Genomic DNA, 16,227 nt, shown 5'->3' on the forward strand with positions numbered 1-16,227 from the left:
TGCTGCTGTTTAACTAATCTCTCCTTACTTGCATAATTAAGCTTACTACCCCCAGTGAAAGAAAGTTTGATTGGCTGTATGCCTACTTGTTACAGAATTGCATTGGTTTTATTTCTTACTCCTGTATGTGCACTTGTCTTGCTTCTTGAAGCTCTCTTTGTCATGTTTGATTGATTTTCTTTAACAAATTCAGGGTAGGGGTCATTCACGCACCATACACATTCCCAGAAATATCCTGTTGCATCATATACCCTCTCTGCTGGTTTAATTTCTCCAAATCATTTGAGTTTCTAACACCATGATGACAATGGACCCCATTCCTAAGTTGAAGTATGATTAAAGTTCATGAAATTAGTATTATTTCAATCTATATACTCCCTCCTGCTCAAGTTCCTTTTTATCGCATTCCTGTCCCAGACTGATATTTTCTTGGTGATGCAGCTTTCCTACTTTAAAGGTTGCTTTTGTGCGTTCATCAAGATCAAATGACATTCTTATATCACCTAGGAAAGTATTGACCACTTGCAGTTGTGCTTTTCAGTTCTTCATCTGATGAACTATATATACAGTTCTAAATCAACCACAAAAACAAGATGAGAAGTGTTTACACTCGGCTGTTTTCTGGGAGACAAATTGTAACCATCCCCTAATCTGTTAAATAGCTTAATGGGTTAAGGGCAGGAAAGAAGAGCAAGAGCAGCAGTGACAGAGTCATCCTGGCATATCCCTGGCATAATAATGTATCCTTTACCATGGCATAGCTGCACCAGCGGTAGTGGTGCTGCGGTAGCGTTGTCACCTCACAGCAAGACGTTGTCGCGTTCGATTCTCAGCTAGAGCGTCTTCTGTGTGGAGGCATGTGTGAATGGGCGTGCCTTCGCTGAAGGTTGTGCATCAGGGCTGGTAACTCGGCACGTAAAAATCTACTGCCAATCATTAGCGGAACGGAGTTCCGCTGTGGCGACCCCTAACCGGGATATGCTGAAAGACACAACAACAACCATGGCATAGCTGCAAAGTGGTTTGCCACTGTTTCCTGGTCACTCTAATGTAATTGATCAATCTAGGGTATATCTTATACATTTGTAAGCACTCTTTTATCCATGAATATGGGATGCTGTCAAATGCGTTTTTGTAGTCTGTCTATGCTATACTTAGATTCTTCACCTTTTTACAATTCACTGTTATGACTCTATTTAACAACAAATGATCCTTTGTTCTATAAACAAACTCTACAACAGAAGGAGGAAACTGATGCAGAATAAGGTGAAGTCCCAAGACTGGAAAATCTCTCTTATCAGCCTCAACCTCATCAAATCCTCTAATGCTAGCTATGAAAACAGAGTTGCAGCAGATAGTAAAGACAACCACAAGGCCTTCTATAGTTATGTAAAGAATCTCCATAGCAATACCCAGATTTGCTCTGAGCTACTGTACAATGGTACCTCCTATACTGAGCAAACAGATATTGCCAATATACTGGCTGACAGATTCAGTGCCAACTTTACCCCTCTCACCCCCCAAAGGACCAATCACAATACCAGAAGATTGCCAGGCACCCAGTATTACTGCTGCACAGGTTAGAACAGCACTGCCCAAGTCCAAGAATACAGCTTCCATGGGAACTGACAATATCCCTGGCTGTGTTCTACATGAACTACAGAGTGAACTGGCACCTCACCTGTGTGCCTTATTCAGTCACAGCCTCACCTCAGGCTTTGTCCCTACCAAGTGGTGCACAGCTACAGTCATCCCTCTCCACAAAGGAGGAGTGACTACAGACCCTGGGAACTATCGCCCCATTAGCCTGATGAGTCTGATATGCAAAGCTATGGAATGCATCATCATGGACCTAATAAACAAGGATATAGGGAATCTCCAAACTTTGGATCCCACACAGTTTGGTTTTGTGAAGGGTAGATCATGCCTACTCAACTTGGTCAACTTCTTTGAGTCAGTCACCAGAGCTGTGGATGAAGGCAAGGTGGTTCATACAGCCTACCTTTATCTGGCCAAGGCATTTTATACCATTCCCCATTCAGGAATCACAGAAAAACTCACTAAGCTAGGCATCAACCCCTATAACACTAGGTGGGTTGCAAACTGGCTCACAGATAGAATCCACAGTGTGGAAGTAGCAGACTCCAATTCAGACTGCTGACCAGTCACGAGTGGAGTCCCAGAGGGTTTGGTCCTAGGTCCTCTCCTGTCTGGTATCTACTTCTCTGAAGTCCAGGCCAACACAAAGGGTCTCTGGCTGACAAAAGTTTGCAGACGATTGCAAGTTGGGAGCTATTATTACCTCGCCAAGTGATGCTGACATCCTACAGAAAGGCCTCACTGAGACCAACGACTGGTGTTAGAACCATGGCCTTAAGCTCAATGCCAAAAAAAGTGTCGTCATCCCCTTGGGAAAAAACCCAGTTCCCATGAATTACCACATCAATGGTAGTCCACTGAACACAGAAGGTGTTATAAGAGATCTGGGAACACAGGTTGACAGCGGCCTCCCTTTTGACCACCACATTGCCACTGTGGTCAGTAAGTCCTTCTATGTGGCACATCTCATTGCTAAGGGTATTGCATCCAGGAAGAAAGAGGTCATTGTCTCCCTCTACTCTTTCCTCATTAGGCCATTATCGAGCATAATACCCCATTTGGCATGTACCTCACTAGACACCTGCAACAACAGGAGGGGCCACAAAAGTACCTCACAAAGAGGATTCTTGGCCTTAAACACTTGCTCTATATGGACACACTCAAAAAACTCCAACTATTTTCTGTCTTATATTGCCTATTTAGAGATGATCTCTGCTTGACATACAAAGCCATGTCTGATCCAGCTCTGTTAGAAATGCTGCATCTAAACAAATTCCAATTCTTCTGCAACACCATCCAGTGATCTCAACCTCATTACCACAATTAACAGCAAGTGCTGGAGGAACAGGTTCATAACCAAGAGACTGCCCTTGCTATGGAATAGACTTCCCATACATGTCAAATAGAGCACCTCACTGGCCCTCTTCAAGAGAAACCTTGATGAGTGGAAGCGAAATAGAAAATTCACCCCGGGGATCACTCCAGTGGCTCTGCTCAACACAGGCACTGGGAACTAAGGTCAGGTGGCACAATGTCAGGGTAATCCTATGGGCTAGGCTTGTAAAGGCTCCAGGGCCATTAGCCTAGTACACACCTATGAACCTATGAACCTATATGACCTTCATTTGTTACCCTTTTATCATGTTCTATTGTCATGATTGACTTTTCTTCTAAATGACTAATAACGCTGTTGACATCAGTTCCAGTGTATAGTTTATAGATCATTTGGGAGGCAAGTTACTGGTTTATAGTTTTTAGGATATCTTGCAGGTTCACTCTTAAGAAAGATTATCCTTTTTCCTGTTGTTAACCAGGTTGGCATCTGTTTGGAGCATATAAACATTTCTTACTCAGGGTTAAATCTTCACGTAAAGGTATTAATACTTTTACTAAGAAGTTAGTTCTGCATCTGGGCCTGGGGTTTTCCAGTTAGAAGCTTTTCTTAATTTTGTTTCAGTTTGTCTGGCCATTCCTTCATCCAAGTTCATATCCTATACATTTGAACTTCTTATTCTTTCTTTTACTTCATCTATCCATTCAGCATCTTTGTTATGTTCCATATGATCTTCATAGATGTTTCCCCAAAATGTGTCTATTTCTTCTTTTTTGGAGGTGTTTCTATTCCTTTTGCCTTGTTTCCCAATTCTCTATAAAACTTTTTTGGGTTTTCAAAAATGTGCTTATTTTGCACTTTTATATTTATTTGCATATCTTCAAAGTTTTTCTGCCTGTGCTGATATCTTTAGTTTATTATGTGCAATAGTGTATGATCCTGGTCTGTTCTGATACTGTGAGTTGAATGTATAAGATCTATCTTTGTAAATATTTTTGTTGATCTGTTCCCTCTTCTGTACTCTTCTAACAGCAACACTTCTTGTCTTGACTGCTTTATAGTTTTTTCTCTGTTCCATGATGGCATTTTGTTTTTCTCCTTCCTTTCCCTTACTGCCCTGTGTTTTTGTGGTATGACTTTACCTGTTATTAATTTAGTTACACAGTAATATGTCCTATTTACTTCTCTATTATATTGCATGAATTTCTATGAACAATCTTAATTACAGTGTTCATTTCTTTATCAAACTTCTAACATTTGGGGTCTTACTGACATTCTATAAGTTATTTCTTTCATTGATCTTAATATGTCTATTCATCTCTATTAAACCAAGCAACTCTCTTCCTAATATAACTTCCCAGATGAAAAGGAAGATGTTGGCTAATCTTATATTATTTTTATTTTATCCTTAATAATACTTTTATGGAAGAAATTCAGTCTAATTCTGGGCACCTGCAGTGCTCTATAGTAAGACAGCAAAGTACTAAAGTGCCTCTTTAATACAGATAGAATTTGAAATACATTTAATCCTTTAGAAATGTGTGCCTCACAACAAATTCAAATGTTACTGCAACAGGTGAGTACTGGTTAAATCAGATTATGATACTTAATCCTTCATTTCCACATAAACTCAAGCAGTCTGTCTTTCCTTTTCATTCTGTTTGTTTACTTTAGATCATCATCTTGGCCTGCTTACTGAATTAGCCAACATGAAGTGGAGCTTCATAACATTATAAAATGTCTGTGGTATGGCATCTGACTTTCTGCTTAAAACACTGATCGCTGTTACAAGAAAAAAAATAAATAAAAAAACAAACCTTCCCAGATGGCACTTACATAGCACCAGACAGACCCTAGATGTAAAGCAAACAATTACTATCAATTCAGTGATTGGGCTTGCAAAGCATGGTCAAAGTTATTTCATGCGTCCATCTAAGCAAATTGTATTACCATTCAGAAATCATTGCAATACTTTGACAACGTCAACTCAAACTACCTCAGACAGAAGCAATCCTGTCTTTTTTACAACTGAAAATAAGAATTTTTAGCAGAAATAGATAACATTTTTACTAACATCAACTTTGAGAATAAATCCTTTTCCCATCTTCAAACCCGCTGACTACTTCGCTTTTCTCCATTTACTACTGTTCTGCAAAAATAGCAAGTCTGAAAAAAAACAAACATCTATTATTGTAGAAAGATATTTTAACATGTTATTGTTTAGCCACCTTTTACCAGTTAATGCTCTGTTAGCAAGGTAAACTATTACTGGGTATAATATCATTGCATGTCCAACTGCACATTGACTTTCACTTTATATGTCCTGTAAGAAGGACAAACAGTGTATACAATATAGTTATCATAATGTTAAGCTGATGTCTAAGAGCCTGAATCCCAGAATATTTGAATTACATTTGAAATAATACAAATGCTTAATCAGTTTATGCCTATAGGTTCATAGGTCCATAGGACTGGTGAATAAGCTCAAGGCCTATTTGATAGGATACTCAACCCTACAGAGGTTCAGGTGGATAACTCCACAGGCTTTTTGGATGGTAGTGATTGTAAGGGTATCAGTGAATAGTTACCATGTTGAAAGACTCCAAGGTGTTTTACTGTTATGTTAACTTTTAGTTATTGCCAATCCAAAGTATGTAAGCCTGTTTTTTTTTCCTTTGCCATATTCCAGAATGGCAAATTTGTGGTACTGAATGCAAAGCCATCTGTATTGTTGTATTTGTGTGCAATGTTAAGTGCCATATGAAGTGAAGTGGGACCAGCAACTTTTAGTTTAAGGATATTGCAGCTGAGTCTGCAGTCATCTGCATATTGAGTAATCCATGCAAAGCTGTCAATACTGAAATACAAACAAAGGATGCTTAGATGGACTGGCCCAGGGCAAGGTCTTGAGAGACTCCATTAGTAACACAGAATGGTAAGGATAGGAGCAATCCTTTTCTTACCTGTTGAGCATGATCATATAGCCAAATGTCATCCCAATGTATCACAGTTTCATTTACATTCAGTTCCATGAGTTTATTTATAATTATGTCAAAGTATAATTTTAAATGGCAAAATCTACCTATTGTCTTAGAAAATCAAACTGAATAAGAGAAGTTATACCACATTGTGTAAGGCCAGTGAGTGAAAAGAACAACTGTACTGTCGTTCTTCTTAAGCTTGTCATAGGTTCTGTTCTCAGGATGATGTTAATCAGCTGGTAACCTAAGGCAAACACTATACAGCACATTGTTAATGGATTGAAAGTCAATAGTGGCTTACAGATCATGGCTTGTTTTACAGCAGCTTCAGTCACTATTGCTGAAGCATAAAAGCTCCAAGAGGCAATTACGCTCTGTTACTCACTTCACACAGGAGCAACATCTGGGAGCTCAGGGTGTGCTGTATTGTCTTTACATTAATTTTGTAGCCTCCTTGAAAAAGAATGAAAAAATATTTTTATTGCCTGATAGTGATCTCTCTTTTTTTCAAGCTTTATCAAACTTGGAGTGAGCAGAATAAAATAAACAGCATATGGGTGGGGTGTGAGAGGGCGTCCAACCTACAAAACATACTTCTCTTTTACATTTTTATGTATTCTTATTTCTCCATAAGAGCTTGAGAGCATGTTATGATTATTTGTATAGGTGTACTGTTACATCCAAGCTACTGTTGTGGGACATATACAGTTTGAGTTTCAATGGCCTTGTGAATCATACTTGGTCTATGTATAGTCTATACTGAACATAAAACAATCGGAGTTGAACTAGTGTTGTCAAAATTTAGAATCCATTAAATTGTCTGGTAAAATATCTCTGTATCTTTTCAAGACTTTGTATTTCAAATGTGAAATAATTGCAAACCTGGGAATGTTTTTGATCACCTCCACACCTGGTCCTTACTTGACAGCTCTACCTTCACCTAATTGGGCCATTCATCCTGGTGTAATGGGAGACCAGTATTTCTAAGCTAAGTATGAGCCCTATAGCCTGGTTATTCCTGCCCGTGGATCCCTATCAGCCCTCTGTTGTCCTGCAGGAATCAAGGAATGGGCTGGTCCTGATGGGGTAATCTACCCTCTTCCCCCCTGAGAGCATCCACCCCCCCCCATCAGCTCATCCAAGCCCACAGTTGCTAAATACCAAGGGGAAGGGTTCCACTGTTCTCCTGTTTCTTCAAATGCTGAGTAGTGTAAATGCAGTAATGGCAGTCTGGGCTCAGCTGGTTCAGAATTTCACTAGATGAACATTAACTGCTCTTGTGAGATATCACCCATGTGGTGAACCAGAGACACCTCCTTCTCATCAGGATGGATGAGTCAGCAGTGGCCATTCCTCTCCAATTTTCCCAGCCAGCTGCTACATACCCTTGGGCCACTAGGTGAACACTGACTGAACTCTGGCCATTTTCTTGGATAGCCACGGCATTCTGTCTCTATGGTATAGACCTGGCTTAAACTCGGGCACTGTGATCATTGAACAATACAGCTGCAGTCCTATAAAAAGCAGTAATGCAGTTGTTGCCATGAGGAAGCTGACATGGTGATTTTTCTTTAGCTGAAATAACATTGCCTAATAACTGAATTACTGTTGAATTTCAAAGTGAATCTGTCATTAGCAAGCATCCCTATACCTATATTTATTTATTTTTTCTTTGTTGACCAGGGTAGTTCCAAAAGGCTTCTCTTTAGTGGAGACTTGAGATGTTATATCTATTATGGGAAATGTAGTTATGACACTGGAGAATATCTCTTACTCTTTTCAATAGATGGCATGGGATCTTTTACATCCACCTCAAATATCAGCAAGTCAAGCAGATGGGACCTTAGTTTCACATCATATCTGAAGGATGATATCCCCAGGAGTGCAGCTGATACTGCACAGCTGTGTTAACCAACCAATCACCTGGAGTGGGAATAAAACCCACAGCCTTCTGGTCTTCTACAAACAAAGGTGAGTGTGCTACCTGTTGTATCGCTGACACTGACATAATTCTTCATAGAACTGACTATTTGGTTATTGAAGGTATACCTCTATATTTTATTCTTACAATGATTGACAAAATGTAATGGTGTTAAGTATAATTCCGTTTTAATTGCTATAAGTACAGATGGTTCAAAAATTACAGAAGTTCAATGAGTCATTAAAGAATTCAGTAACTTCTATTTTGCTATCATCAATTGCTGGTTACAGAAACCATGAAGACATTGAACAGAAAAGAGACCAGCAGCAGTCTGGATTGAAAATTATGTCTTTTACTGCCAGTTATGTAGTGTCACTTCTATTTGCATATTAGTGTAACCTAAATAATTTCCTGGATACCAACATCCATGGACAGGCTTACCCAAGTTACTCACCCTACATGAAGGATGTGTGCATCATGGATCATTCTTAAAGGATCATTACCCTAGCACAAACACTCACAGTTTTACTGTAAAAATGACTATGTTATGCTCAAATGTGCTTTGTTATGCAGATATATAGCAGCATCTATTTTATACCACCACATGTAACTGAACTACAGTATGTTACACATGCTTTACTAGTTGTAAATGTACACTTCTGGTTACCATGACAACCAGGTGTAATGCTGTTTCATTAGTGCTTCATCCACTTATACTCCCTTCTGAAGGCTGGCATGTGCTACAAACAGTATCATAATTATATTTTTTTCTCATTTAAGTGCAAACTAGCCAGACAGAAATCATATGAGATGTGGTGTAGTATTGTATATACCTAACTTTATACACAACATAAAAGAAAAAAAAATGGTGGCACCCTGTTTGGCTGTGGCTGTGTTAGCTCATTACAGAGATATGCTCAAGCTCTCATATTTTTCACACAAAACTTTGAGAAAATCACTGTTTAGGCTTTTAAATGGAAGCACATTAACTTACACCAGACACAAGCTTCTGGGAATTAAGCAGTTAACAGTTTCATGCTGCTGGCTAGATTCCCTGCAGTCAACAGAGTACCTGGGGCCTACTACACTCAGGGAAATATTGGAGCTGTGTATTTTAACCCAGCATGCCTTAACGTCCCTGAAATATAAGACCGAAGGTTTTGGTATACTCAGGGCAAGACAGAAGAGGAAAAGATGTCAGTGAACCAGAAAAAGGGGCTGCAGAGCTAGAATTGCTGCAAAGCTGAAAACTAATCCTCACAAGCCTACTCTGCCTTCAAAACTGCTAGCAAATGCATGCTCACTGGACAGTACCTTAGATGACCTGAGGCTGGACCTCTACAGCAAAAATATGGTGAGAAATGGTGAGAAATGCCTGTTTATTGATGATTACTGATACATGGCTGCATAACAAGATCAATGATAGTTTTAGCTTAGAAGGTCTCATACTCTTTTGTTCAGACAAATGTCAAGCTTTGTGTGGAAAGGCCAAGGGAGATAGAGTCTGCATCTATGTGAATGAAAGATGGTGTAAGAACTGTGAGGTTGTTCAGTCACATTACTCTGACAATCTAGAGTTCCTGTCCTTAAAATGCAGACCCTTTTATCTACCTAGAGAGCTAAATGAAATACACGTAACAGTGGTATACATTCCACCCAGTGCAAACACCACTTAGGCCCTGATCAATTTTTATAACTCTATCTGTGAACTGCAGAGGAAAAACTCAGACTTTGCACACATGGTTGCTGGTGATTTTAATCAAGCGGATCTGAGAAAGAGGTGTTACTCCACTACTATCAATTTGTAGATTTTCCTACAAGGGGTGCTAACACTCTGGACAAGGCATATTCCAACATCAAAGGTGCCTACAGAGTAATACAATGACCTATCTTAGAAAGCTCTGACCATTCTTACCACCATGCTTCTACTAGCCTACAAACCAGATCTGATCAGAAAAAAGCCTATAGTTAAGCAGATCAGGGTCTGGCACCAGGGGGCTTTGGAATGTCTCCAAGACTATTTTGACAACACCTGCTGGAACGTTTTCAAAGAGGCAGCTACATCAGATGGATTGGTGAACATAGATAATTACATGGAAGCAGTAATAGCGTACATCACTAAGTGTGTTGATGATCTATCTGAAATCAAAAGCATCACAATCCGAACAAACCAAAAGCCATGGCTCAACAACAAAGTCTATGATCTCCTGAAGGTAAGAAATGTAGCATTCAGGAACAAGGAGAAGAAGGGTCTCAACAAAGCATGAGCAAACCCAAAAAGGGGCATTAAAGAGGCCAAGAGGGAATATGGAAAGAAATTACAAAGTCAGTTTGCAGACATGAGGGACACCAGGAGCCTCTGGCAAGGGATACAACAGATTACTGACTATAAAACCAGGTCAGCTCAGTGTGAAGACAGCATTAAATTCCTGGACAGGTTGAATTCCTTCTTTGGCAGATTTGAAGAGAAGAACAACGTGGCTGCTACAAGGTTACCTATCGACCAGCAGGAGGGGGTGCTCAGCCTTAACTCCAATGAAGTGAGATCTCAACTTAAGAAAGTGAACCCCAGGAAGGCTGCTGGTCCTGACAAAATACTGGGAAAAATATTTAAAGGCTATGCAGACCAATTATGCTCACTTCTAACTGATATTTTCAACACCTCCCTTATTCTTGGTAAAGTTCGCTCTTTCTTCAAGGTGACGAATATTGTCCCTCTGCCAAAAAACTAACCCAGCATGCCTGAATGACTACAGACTGGTTGTTCTAACTCCAAATGTCATGAAATGCTTTGAGAGGCTAGTTAAAAGACATCTGTCTGCAAACCTTCCATCCACTTTAGACCCTCTACACTTTGGTTATTGGGCAAACAGATCCACTGCGGATGCTATTTCAATGGCACTCCACCTCTCACTCAGACATCTGGATGGAAGAAACAACTATGTTAGGCTGTTGTTTATTGACTTCAGCTCAGCATTCAGTACAGTGGTTCCAATGCAGCTTATTGACAAGCTAGTATATCTTGGAGTTAGTAAGCTCATGTGCAACTGGATCCTCAACTTTTTGATGAACAGGCTGCATAAAACATGTGTGGGTAACAACACCTCACAACGCATAATACTCAACACCGGTGTTCCTCAGGATTGTGTGCTAAGCCATCTGTTGTTCACCATCCCCACCCATGACTGTTCAGCAAAATACAGCACCAATCACATTTGCAGATGATACTACTGTTGTGGGCCTCATCAAAGCAGAGAATGAAAGACCTTATAGAAACAAGGTCAACTCACTGATTGGCTGGTGTGCTAATAACAAATTTGACCTGAATGTCAATAAAACAAAAGGAATCATTATAGACTTAGGAAAATGTCAACAACACACCCACTGCTTATGTTGAAATGGAGAAGAGGTGGAAAGGGTCAAATCTGCAAAGTTTTGTGGGGTGCACATTTCAGAGGATCTCTCTTGAGCTGTGAACACTAACAGTTGGTTAAAAAAGCACACCAACATCTACACTTTCTCAGAAGGCTCAAAAAAGGAAAGATCCCACCTACTGTTCTCAGTACATTCTACAGAGGAGCATTTGAAAGCATTCTCTCTAGTAGCGTCGCAGTCTGGTTTGGGAACAGTACAATAGCAGAAAGAAAGAAGCTACAGAGAGTGGTGCAAGTTGCCGAAAAAATCATGGGTACAAACTTACCATCAATCCAGGATCTCTTCACAGCAAGAAGCAATTAATGTGCATCCAAAATAATTTGTGACCCCTCTGACCCTGCACATGGCTGGTTTACACAACTGTCTTCTGGCAAGAGATATCAGAATATCTGCTGCAGAACCACCAGATACTTAAACAGCTTATACCCAACAGTGTTGAGAGTTATAAACTGATACCAGCCACCGATTATTTGGTCAGTAATCATTCACAATATGTAGCTCAGCTGAAAAGTGTGCAATGTCTTTTTTGTTTGTTTTTTTTTTCTTTGATGTAGCAGTATATTTTCTTATTCATGTGCAATTGCCTGCTATTTGTCTGATGCAGATGAACAAAGGATGACAATCTTAACATGTGCAATCCTACTCTGTCATGCTGCTATATACAGGATTCTTCTTATGACTGGGGGGACTTGTGTGCTTTTGTTGTTATTATTGGTTTATTTATCCTGCTGTGTGTCTTGTATTGAATATTTTCTTTAAATTGAAATGTTATACAGTTGTTCTTCATATCCTTGCTTCCTGTGCACTCTCTGGTGAGTTGATACTCACAATTTCATTTACGCTTCACTTGTGTAATCCTAAATTACATTAAAGTTTACTTTGATTTTGACTAGCATCTGTGATTTTTTTTTTTTGTGCATATTTATATATGGAGGAAGAGAATATGCTATGTAGCTCCCTCCATCTACAAATGTTATACAGTCTCATAAAGGGTGCACTTTCATTATTTATTTGTATATTGCTTTCTATAAAATGAAGATGCTAGCAACAATAGATTTGCGAGTACAGTATCTTGTCTGTGTAGCAAATAAAAAAATAAATATGAAATGCTTGTACTCATTCAACAGCTGAGAGAATCAGACAAAATAGAACTGTTATATTACATATCTCCAAGAACATAACAGCAATGTTTCTTTAAAATGGTGCAGCTAGTGTTAAGGTGTGTATATTACATATCTCCAAGAACATAACAGCAATGTTTCTTTAAAATGGTGCAGCTAGTGTTAAGGTGTGTATATTACATATCTCCAAGAACATAACAGCAATGTTTCTTTAAAATGGTGCAGCTAGTGTTAAGGTGTGTATATTACATATCTCCAAGAACATAACAGCAATGTTTCTTTAAAATGGTGCAGCTAGTGTTAAGGTGTGTATATTACATATCTCCAAGAACATAACAGCAATGTTTCTTTAAAATGGTGCAGCTAGTGTTAAGGTGTGTATATTACATATCTCCAAGAATATAACAGCAACGTTTCTTTAAAATGGTGCAGCTAGTGTTAAGGTGTGTATATTCTCTATGTAATAAAAATGCCAGCAAACTGAGTAAGCACTGAGTACAGGAATAAATGTTGCACTGAACATTAAGCTGTTCTGTTGAGACAAAAAGCTATTACATTTTCCAGTGGATAGTTTGGCTGAATTTTTACTGTTTAAAAGATTGCTGTATTATGTGTATCCCTTATGTTTCAGATTAACATTTGTAAATAGTATGATTAACATTTATAAATAGTGCAAAAATAAAATAGTACAGCATATGTATAAAGGCATACCCATTCAGCGTATGAAAAAGCATAGCGTCTTGACAATTAATTAGACAACTGTTTCCCCCATGACATTCACCATTTCTGAGGGTCTGAATCAGTGATGGCAACCCTTTGGGCTTGGTGTGTCAAAAATTTGAAAAATGCCTATCTTGACTCTGCTGGCTTGTCACCCCCCCCCCCCACCAACAAAAGAGAAACAATTCTTTACATATTCATTTATTTAAAAAAATACAGTCCAATCAGGTCAGCTGCATGTATTATGAAAGTAAAAGAAAATTCAGTGTCTTACAATAGAGAAAATCTTATGTGCACTGATAATTGTTCTTAAAACAGTGCACCAAAAAATTACTCTAGTTTTAATAATAATTTTGAATTGAACTGAAAAAAAATATGGAACACATTGCATTTGATTTGATTAACATCAATTAATGACTTTTTTGTTGCAGAGTTTTAATAAATAAGTGCAGGATTACATATTTCTTGCATTTGTATTCATTCACGTTCTTTGGGTGTTGGTGAAAGGTGGTGTGTCACCTTTGACACGTGTGTCATAGGTTTGTCATCATTGGTCTAAATCAAAGTTAAATAATATTAACTGTTCCTGCCCATTTCAAGAAAGCAAGTTCGTATGCCTACATAAGTACTGTTGTCCCAAGTCATTTCAATGTGTTAACCTACTACACCATTTTATTTTCATTTCATATGACAAAATAACTATGTAGTTGCAGAAACTTGTACAAGAGACCAGCCAGAAGGAAATCTTTTGACACATTCCTTACTACAACAGTGTTTGCAGTGGCAGAAACTTGTGGCTTAATTAAAATCTACATTGTATAAGCTACTACAAAAATTGTTTTTTAATAACATTTATTATAGCTGTATCAAAACACAATCTTGAGGAGAATGTATTTTTGGTAGAAACAGATGTACTGATTCTTAATAAAAATGCATGAAATAATGACAACGTGTTTTATTAATTTTACCAGTCCACCAGATGTGTTGGAGACTGGCCAGCTTCTATCTATCTATCTATCTATCTATCTATCTATCTATGTATCTATCTATCGGGTCTATATTGAATCAGCAAACGCTTAAAAAAGCGAATGCTGATTCATCAACCCTATTTCAGTGAGCACTGAAAATCCCAAACACCCGGAATAGTGAATTTTTTCTCAGGGAAAAAATCACTGGGCCGATTTCGGGAGTTTGCCATTTCCTCCACTGTGGTGCGATCTCTGAGTTGGTATATTTAAGTAGGGGGTGTGGGGGGCACAGCCCCCACATCAGGGGGTGTGGGCGGTGTAGCCCCCCACATTAAATACTGTTTTAAGCTTTTTATTTATTTATTTATTTTTTGTGGAACAGCGATTATTTTCCCTGGGAAAAAAATCGCTGCTCTGAGTGTTCGTAGAACTAGGGTAGATGAATATAGACCCTATCTATCTATCTATCTATCTATCTATCTATCTATCTATCTATCTATCTATCGTTTAACTAGGGTAGATGAATATAGACCCTATCTATCTATCTATCTATCTATCTATCTATCTATCTATCTATCTATCTATCTATCTATCTATCTATCTATCTATCTATCTATCTAGGGTTAGGAGGGTGGTCTAATGGTTAAGGTGTTTGCCTTACAAACACAAGGTACAGGGTTTGAGTCTCACAAGGGATAATTGGCTAGGCTTAAAATGGCTCGCAAGGACAGTTAGCCTAGTACTAATCTATGAACCTATTAACCTATAATCTATCCATCTTTCTGTATAAATGCAAGAATCTCATCTAAGTCTAAACTGTAATGTACAGATGAACTATGTGGAGTTTTTCCAGGTTTCTGCATTGATATTTAGTTTATGCATTGTGCTATTTCTTTGTGACAGGTTGAGCACATACATTTGCTACTGCTCCTGAGGAAGTCCTAGCCTGGGATTGCCTATGGCTGATGCTCACAGTCACTAAACATTGCATAGGTAAGCAAAGTCTGGTTTGTTTTCATGTACTAATGTTACTGTTTGAATCTAATTAGTTGTTATGTTAAGTAAGTACTGACTGCATGAGCAGTTCACTGCCTCTCAATCTCTGCCATGTCATATTGTGCTTCCTTCTAAATGCCATGATTATCCCCTGCTGCTGGTATCATATATGACCCCTCATCCATGTCAGCTGCCTCTGCCTGTGGTACAGGAAGCTGTGGTAATTGCACTGGGGTACGCTACTGCAACTGTTTTCCAAGTATAACTATATGTAAGATGGCACGCACAGTTAGTATTTTAGCAAAGGTAGTGGGGATCATATTGCAGGGCATCTCCAGAAGTATCCAGCAGTGGAAATTTGACTTGAGCAGCCCACACACACTTTCTATGATGTTTCTAGTTGGTCCATGTGCAGTGTTGTTCCCTGCTCAGTGGGGCTGTGAAGATCTGTCACAGAAGTCATAAGTCAAGGTTCTCAGGCATGTCTTGCATTCCCCACTAGATGTCCTTGGGAGACGTCAGACCTTGCAAACCTTAGGTAAAGGTCATAGGTGTGCCATATCTGGGAGTCAGGGATACTGCCTGGATGGTCTGCACACACATCATAGATGATACGCTGTGCACTACAAACCACTTAATTAATGGAGTGATGCCCTTTTGTGTTCACATACCTCCTTCCCAGTTCACCAAGTAGGGCTTTTATTTCAGTGTGAATACAGTGTATGTTCCCAGTACCTCAGAGAAATTAGGTATGGAAGAGAAACTTTGCATTGTGGTAGCTCTCTGTTCTGCAGTACACAAGCCCTGCTGTGTCCCTTGTAAGTTGCTGAAAAGTCCCTGTAGCTAAAATATGTAAAGCTACACATACCTTAGTATTTACAGGGATGGGGCCTCAGAAGGGGCTGCCAGATGTCTACTATTTCCTGTATGATTACCCTACGTTCCTGTAGTGGTCAAATATTTCTATTTTATGTAGCCCGTGGTATGTCAAATGTGGTTTTAAAACCATATGCCTTTGAGGGCAGTGCTTGGCTGCAGCGGCAGCAGTAGCATATTGTTTGAGTTTCTTGCAGATACAGGTTTACAAGGGCTGTAGAAACACCTAAAATTCTTTAAAGTTTTTCTGTAGCTACATTCCAGCATGTGTTGGAAT

The sequence above is a fragment of the Protopterus annectens genome, chromosome 2.part1 (genome assembly GCF_019279795.1).
Source record: "Protopterus annectens isolate FY-2018-M chromosome 2.part1, PAN1.0, whole genome shotgun sequence".
Taxonomy (NCBI): domain Eukaryota; kingdom Metazoa; phylum Chordata; order Ceratodontiformes; family Protopteridae; genus Protopterus; species Protopterus annectens.